The sequence below is a fragment of the Lepisosteus oculatus genome, chromosome 14 (genome assembly GCF_040954835.1).
Source record: "Lepisosteus oculatus isolate fLepOcu1 chromosome 14, fLepOcu1.hap2, whole genome shotgun sequence".
NCBI lineage: Eukaryota > Metazoa > Chordata > Actinopteri > Semionotiformes > Lepisosteidae > Lepisosteus > Lepisosteus oculatus.
In genome coordinates, this window is record NC_090709.1 from 37,454,621 (window position 1) to 37,463,157 (window position 8,537).

Here is an 8,537-nt window from a genome sequence, read left to right on the forward strand (position 1 = left end):
CAAGTACAGAGCCATCTACAGACAGGGTTACAGGACTGGCTTTACGAAGTTGATGGGGGGTGCCAATAAGCATGACTTCAGTCTTGTCACAGTTAAGATGAAGGAAGTTTTGAGTCATCCAAATTTTTATGTCAGAGATGCAGTTAGATAGAATAGAGACAGCCACGTCAGTGTCGGGTTTGGTTTGGATGTATATTTGAGTATCGTCAGCATAAAAATGAAAGCTGAGACCATGTGAACTTAAAAGCTGACCAAGTAGGAACATGTAAATGCTGAAGAGCAAGGGGCCCAGTATTGAGCCCTGAGGAACACCAGACTTGACAAGACCAATTTCAGACCTGTACCCATTGAGAGAGACACCTCAGAAGAGACAGTACCGACCGTCAGCTTCTGAGGTGAATTTACTGAGGTAAACATTCGGGTTCATCATGTCCGACAGCTGATTAATCGACAGTTTTACAGTTTCACAGGGATATTTTATGCAATAAGCCGGTATTTGGTGTCATTTTGTCACTTTTAAAGACGGGCGACAGCGCGAACTCGTCCTGCCGCCAGCGGCGAGCCCTTAGTCCGTTACCAGGGCAACAGAGCCCGCAAAATTCAAACACCAGCAGCAGCACCAGCGCGCGCTCAGTTTCACACCGTTATAACCGAACAACAACAGCAACACTAATAATAATAATAATAATAATAATAATAATAATAATAATAATTGCTGTAACTGGAAACTCACGGATTCGCAGAGAACCAGAACCGGAAGTTGTTTCCAGGGAGCGTTGTAGTCTTTTTTTTCCCGTTTTTTTATTTTTATTTATGCTTAACAAAAGAACAAACATTACATTACAAACAAGAGTACATATAACAATTCCAAACAGAAATATCGTCAGGGGTACATACTACTACATCAATTCAAGTTATGAAAAAAGATTAAACAAATTAAATAAAAATAATGCCCGCACCGCTTTCATATTGTAACGTTTGCAGGTTCTTTTCAGAACAAAGGACGAGTGGAGACGCGATTAACAAACAAGCATGAGCTTTATTCGTTACAACCACACAAAACCAAACACAGGATATACACACACATGAGGAGACTGACGGAACACACACATCTTTAGGGTGGTAATTACCTAACAACACACTACTTTTACAGGACTACACAGGGCACTAGAATTACTAGGACATTATTTACACAGGTAGGGTCAGCCGCTGGTCATCGTGCTGACCCTCAGACTCTCCCCGGCTACCACTCTCAGCATGCCCAGCGGTACTACGAGCGCCTGGGGGCGCTTCCTCCTCACCACCAGGCGAGGGCGTTACACTGCCCCCACCTGAAGCGTCTGGCGTCTCGCCGACGTCAAACACCCCCCTCAGGCTGTACTCGTACTCGGCTAACTGCTGCGGAACCCTGCATGAGCGGCCGCTGCGCCGCGGTGACGGCTGGCGATCCACGGACGCCCCACTATCGGCCGGCTCCGGCCCCGGCTGCTCTCCTAGAGCCTCCCCACATGGCTCCTCCTCCCGGGCCCGGTAGGTTGCCAGGCGGTCTCGGTGCAGGACCACCACTCTCCCCTGTGTTCGCAACCGGACACGGTAGCAGACCTCGCCCACCACCCACCCTGAGAGTACCTCAGCGGGACCCTCCCACGACGGCGCCAGCTTAGGGCTGAGGCCTTTGCAGCGGCGCGGGTTGTACACCCAAACCGAGTCCCCGGGCTGGAAGGCAGGCCCCCTGCAGCGCAGGTCGTAGTACCGCTTCTGCCGGACCCCCGCCTGTGTCAGGTGGGTCCGTGCAAAGCTGTGGATCCGCTGCCGCAGGTCCCACTCGTAGTCTGGTCCAGCCGGCGGTGCCGACCCGTCTCCGGGCGGCGGGCCGAAGACCAGGTCCACCGGGGTTCGCATTTCCCGGCCCAGCATGAGCAAGGCCGGGGTGCACCCGGTGGATTCCTGGACCGCGGTCCTGTACGCCAAGAGCGCAAGGGGGAGGTGGCGGTCACAGTCCCGTTGGTGCCGGGACACCAGGGTGGCCAGCTGGGTGGCGAGCGTCCGATTAAACCGCTCCACCAACCCGTTGCTCTGGGGATGCAGCGGTGTGGGAGGAGCCCCATAGGAGCCCCCACCTGGTGTTGTTGGAGGGGGGCCCGAGAGCGCTCGGGGGGACCCTTCTGCGCCACGCACACCGCACACGTTCAGCAGTACCGCTCCACGTCCCGGTGGCAAAGACCCCAATAAAAATGGCCTCGGAGACGCTGCAGGGTTTTTTTACCGCTGAAGTACCCCACGCCCGGCTGGCCATGCACTGCTCGGAGCACCGCCCCGCGGAGCGACCGAGGCACCACCAGCTGCCACCGTACCTCGCCACCCCCGGCGCAGCACCCCGTCCTTTACCTCCAAGGCCTCCCACAGGGCGCAGAGGGCCTTGACGGACTTTGGGTGCTGGGCAAGCTCCTCTCGCGTAGGCCGCACTCCTGCTGCCCTCCAGTGGAGCCCCGGCCCCACGTCAGGATCAGCTGCCTGACGCTGCGCCAGGTCTGGCAGGCCCACCCCCAGCGGCCCCTCCCGGGCCGTGGCCGCGGTGCTCGCCCCCGCCACGGGGCGGACAGCCTCCTCACGCTGCTCCCGCCGGGCGCAGTGGTGGCGTTCCGCGGCCTCGCAGGGGCGCCGCGAGAGAGCGTCGGCATTGAGATGGCGAGACTCCGCACAGCGCACGACAGTGAAGTCATACTCCTGCAGGATCTCTATCCATCGCGCCATCTGCCCCTCCGGCTCCTTAAAGTGGAGCAGCCAGGTGAGGGACGCATGGTCGGTCCTCAGCCGGAACCGGGTCCCGAACAGGTACGGCCTGAAGTGGTGGACCGCCGCCATCACCGCCAGCAGCTCGCAACGGGTCACGCAGTAGTTCCGCTCAGGCCTAGTCAAAGCCCGACTATAGTAGGCCACTACGCGCTCCCCATCCGGCCCCTCCTGCGCCAACACCGCACCCACCCCCGAGTCACTCGCGTCGGTATCGAGAACATATGGCAACCGCGGGTCGGGGTAGGCCCAAAACGTCCACCCCCACCAGAGCTTCACGCAACCGGCAGAAGGCCGTCTCACAGCCCGAGTCCCAGTCGAAACGACGGCCCTTGTCGGTGAGGCGGTGCAGCGGGGCAGCGATGCTGGCAAAGTCCCGGACGAACCTCCGGTAGTACGAGGCCAACCCCAGAAAGCTGCGGAGCTCCGCGACGGTGCGTGGAGTCGGCCAGCCCCTCACTGCGGCGACCTTACCTGGGTCCGTAGCCACCCCTCGCGGTCCAACAACATGTCCCAGGAAGGTCACCTCCCGCCGCAGGAGCTCGCACTTGCGGGGGTTGAGCCTCAGGCCAGCACCTCCTGGAGGTTCGTCAAGGCCTGGTCGAAACCCCGGGCATGAACCAGCAGATCGTCCAGATACAACACACAGTACCCTCTCCATCAGCCTCTCGAACGTCACCGGGGCATTGGACAGGCCAAAAGGCATGACAGTAAACTGCCAGAGGCCCTGGCCGATGGAAAAGGCCGTCTTCGGGCGAGCATCGGGAGCAAGCGGTACCTGCCAGTAGCCGCAGCGGAGGTCCAGGGAGCTGAACCATCTATCCTCGGCAGGGGGTAGGAATCTTTCCGGGTGACCTCGTTCAGCTTGCGGTAGTTGACGCAGAACCTCCTGTAGCGGCAATGCTTGTTAATAAGACAGAATTAAGCGTTGGTATGCTCCTAAAGTAGGCCCCATCTCACCCTCCCTCTCTGTGGTGCAAGTGTCAAGAGTAAGTGACTTATATCTCACCTTGATCAATCAATCAGGGACTGGCAGGGCGTGGTAACACCACGTGGGTCTCCAATGCCCGCCAAACTCTCAACCAATCAGCACACATCTGGGTCTTGATCAAAAAGGGAGCGCAAGCTCAGATCGGGGCTCTCCTTGGCCATTTTCGCGCATCCTCAGAGACAATCACATGACAACTGCTGTTGTCTGCAAAAGGACTTGGACTTTGTTCTAAGCGCGAGGCCGAGGATCCCGTACGTACTCAGAATTCTACCAACGTGAATGCTCTGCTTGATCAACGGCAGCCTACAGTTGGACCCTCGTCGACAACCTGAATAGCTTATTCAGAAGCAGCGCTGGACCGGGAACGAACCAGCTTCTTCCCAGGCAAAAGAGTGACTTGTGAGGACTCGCGGTCACACTCTGTGCATAGAGACTTTCTACCAGCCAGCCGGACTGCTGGTAGATCCCCTCGGAGCAACGACTGCCCTGCGCGCCGCAGTCAGATTCCTCCGCCCGTCCTACTCCGAGCTGTACCTCGACTGGTTGGCCGGTAGCCAGAGGACGCCGACACAACGCCCATTGGACAACCGCTGGAACAGAGGCTGCAACAGAGCCTGTCAGCTGGTTTGGTGTTCGTGCCGGGAATTCCAAATCCATACACAGTGGATAAGTAAACCCCATGTTCTACATTGCGTCTCGAGAATTCAATTGTACCTCAACACAAGTTGTTATCAATTTAATTCATGAGTAATGTATTTACTTCCGAGTTTAGAGTAACAGTGGGTAATAACACTGATTAGCGATTTGGTAACCGAACGATATATATTGACATATATTCTCTGTTGTGTATCTCTTTGTGTTTGCATCTCGTCGAGATTATATACCTTGTATATTGATAACCCTCACAGTAAGGTCTGCCGCTCGTATCCAGGCAGACTAGTATATGTTTGGTGCACAGTTTATATTAATAAATGTATCTCGTGTATTGAACCCGTGTGTGTGCGTTGTTAGTTGTTCTGACGATTGATTTTCTAAAAGCCCCAAGGAACAACCTCGTGATTACTGCTACAATTAATAATTGTCTCAGTAAACCCATCAAACCACTACACTCCACGAGCCGTCTTTTTTTTTTACCAGTACAGCTGGCGCCGACCACGGGCTCGCGGAGGGCTCAATCACCCCCGCTGCGGCCATCTCCCGGATCTTTTCCTCGGCGGCGGTCCGCTTGGCGTGAACCATGCGTCCCGGTGGGATGCGGATGGGCTGAGCGTCGCCGGTGTCGATCTCGTGTTGGACCAGGGCAGTGCGGGTGCAGTCCTCATCTCTCGCCGCAAAGAGGTCTTCGTTCTGGGCGAGTAGCTCCTGGAGCCGCTGCCGCTGGTCTTGATCGAGGCCCTCGCAGCTCCGCTGGTAGAGATCCTCAACGGCGCGCCTCGCTTCCACGCCACGCTCGGCCCCCGCCGCCACCTTGTCTGGCCCCCCGGCTGACTCGGGAGCAGGATCCAGCACATCGCTCCCTGGCTCACAGGCCTGGTCTGCCCCAGCGACTGCCGCCGCCGCCGCCGCCACTGCCTCTTTTTCTCCCGACTCCGGCAAGCCCGCGTCCCTCGGCCTTCGCCGGACCTGCCCTCCACCAGGTGCAGTCGCTCCCCCTGCCACACCAACTCCTGCCGGTCCAAGTCCAACCTGGCCCCCACTCGCTGCAGTAGGTCCAGCCCCAGAATGCAGTCCTCCTGGATGGGTGCAAGGTAGCAGGGGTGGCGCACCGTCGCTGCACCCAGACGGAAGGCAAGCACCCGTTTCCCCCGGACTGCAGCGAGCTGTCCCGTCACGGTCCTCAGCCGCAGGCTGGAGGCCTCCCATCCTGGGGGGTTGGTGCCCTCGGTGTCGGGGAGGACGCCCGGCCGGAGTAGGGTTACCGATGAACCGGTGTCGAGCAGGGCCAGGCAGGGTTGGTCCTTGATCCGGCAGTGGAGGTACAGGCCCCGGCTACAGCCGACTCGCCCCACGGTGGCGTGAGGGGCGCCGGTCTTAACAGCGCTCTCCGGAGCCGGGGTTGAGGTGTTCGAGGGGCGGCCTTCCCCACGCTGAGTCGCCCCGTTCCCGTTTCCCGTGACATCCGCGGCAACTGGGCCCAGTCGCTCTCCTGGTCGGCGCCGCCGCAGGGCCAGCCTCTCCCGCATCAAGTCCGGCGCCTCCTCCACACTGAAGCGAAGCTGGAGGGCTGCTGCCAGCGCCGCGTATTCGCCTCTGTCCTCCTCCGGGACGTCCAGGAGCACCTGGCAGGCCGCTCCTTCCAGCGCCGCCGCCAGGTGGCCGGCCATATCCGCCCGGCTCCAGCCATTCGTCCGGGCCGCGAGCTGGAACTGCGCCTCGTAGATTTCCCACGGCGCTTCCCCATTGTAGCGACCTGGTCTCACCCGCGCCGATGGATGTGGGAATCGCTGATCGGCTCCGGCAGGGAGAGTATCCTCTATCTGGGGTGCTCGCTGACCAGGAGTAGCGGCCGGTCGCCCCAATTCTACCGGCGGAACCACTATTGAATAGCCCTGGTAAGGGCTGTGGCCACCTGTCACACCCAGGAGTTGCTCAGGCTCCCTATGTGCCCTGCCGATGGGTTCTGTTTCTTCCAGCATCAGCCGGCACTTAACAGAATCAGGTAGTGTCTGCCACGAGTTGTCCATTCTGCCCGCTTCTGACACCAATGTAGCGTTTGCAGGTTCTTTTCAGAACGAAGGACGAGTGGAGATGCGATTAACAAACAAGCATTAGCTTTATTCGTTTACAACCACACAAAACCGAACACAGGATCTACACACACATGAGGAGACTGACGGAACACGTACACATATTTAGGGTGGTAATTACCTAACAACTACACTTTTACAAGACTACACAGGGCACTAGAACTACTAGGACATTATTTACACAGGTAGGGTCAGCCGCTGGTCATCGTGCTGACCCTCAGACTCTCCCCGGCTACCACTCCCAGCATGCCCAGCGGTACTACGAGCACCTAGGGGCGCTTCCTCCTCACCACCAGGCGAGGGCGTTACAGTATATACACACACACACAAACACACACCTGGAGTCCAGACACTGTATGTATATATACACACACACCTGGAGTCCAGACACTGTGTGTATATATATACACACACACACCTGGAGTCCAGACACTGTATATATATATACACACACACCTGGAGTCCAGACACTGTATATATATCCACACACACACCTGGAGTCCAGACACTGTGTGTATATATATATACACACACACACCTGGAGTCCAGACACTGTATATATATACACACACACACCTGGAGTCCAGACACTGTATATACACACACACACACACCTGGAGTCCCGACACAATATATATACACACACACCTGGAGTCCAGACACTGTATATATATACACACACACCTGGAGTCCAGACACTGTATATATAGCCACACACACACACCTGGAGTCCCGACACAATATATATACACACACACCTGGAGTCCAGACACTGTATATATATACACACACACCTGGAGTCCAGACACTGTATATATAGCCACACACACACACCTGGAGTCCAGACACTGTATATATACACACACACACACACCTGTAGTCCAGACACTGTATATATATACACACACACACACACCTGGAGTCCAGACACTGTATATATACACACACACACACCTGGAGTCCCGACACAATATATATACACACACACCTGGAGTCCAGACACTGTATATATATACACACACACCTGGAGTCCAGACACTGTATATATATACACACACACACACCTGGAGTCCCGACACAATATATATACACACACACCTGGAGTCCAGACACTGTATATATATACACACACACCTGGAGTCCAGACACTGTATATATATATACACACCTGGAGTCCAGACACTGTATATATACACACACACACACACCTGGAGTCCAGACACTGTATATATATATACACACACACACACCTGGAGTCCTGACACAATATATATACACACACACCTGGAGTCCAGACACTGTATATATACACACACACACACACCTGGAGTCCAGACACTGTATATATATATACACACACACACACCTGGAGTCCAGACACTGTATATATACACACACACACACACCTGGAGTCCAGACACTGTATATATATACACACACACACACACCTGGAGTCCAGACACTGTATATATACACACACACACACACACACACCTGGAGTCCCGACACAATATATATACACACACACCTGGAGTCCAGACACTGTATATATATATACACACACACCTGGAGTCCAGACACTGTATATATATACACACACACACCTGGAGTCCAGACACTGTATATATATACACACACACCTGGAGTCCAGACACTGTATATATATCCACACACACACCTGGAGTCCAGACACTGTGTGTATATATATATACACACACACACCTGGAGTCCGGACACTGTATATATATACACACACACACAGCTGGAGTCCAGACACTGTATATATATCTACACACACACAGCTGGAGTCCAGACACTGTATATACATACAGACACCTGAAGTACATACATACATGTAGTACATACATGTATATAACCCCACACACACACACCACACCTACTTATAGTACAGATACTGTACACACACACCTGTTGAGGAGTGCCATTTTGGAGAGCCGGATCAACAGGTGCTACGCTTGAGAGAGTCGGTCTCTCTGTGTTGTACT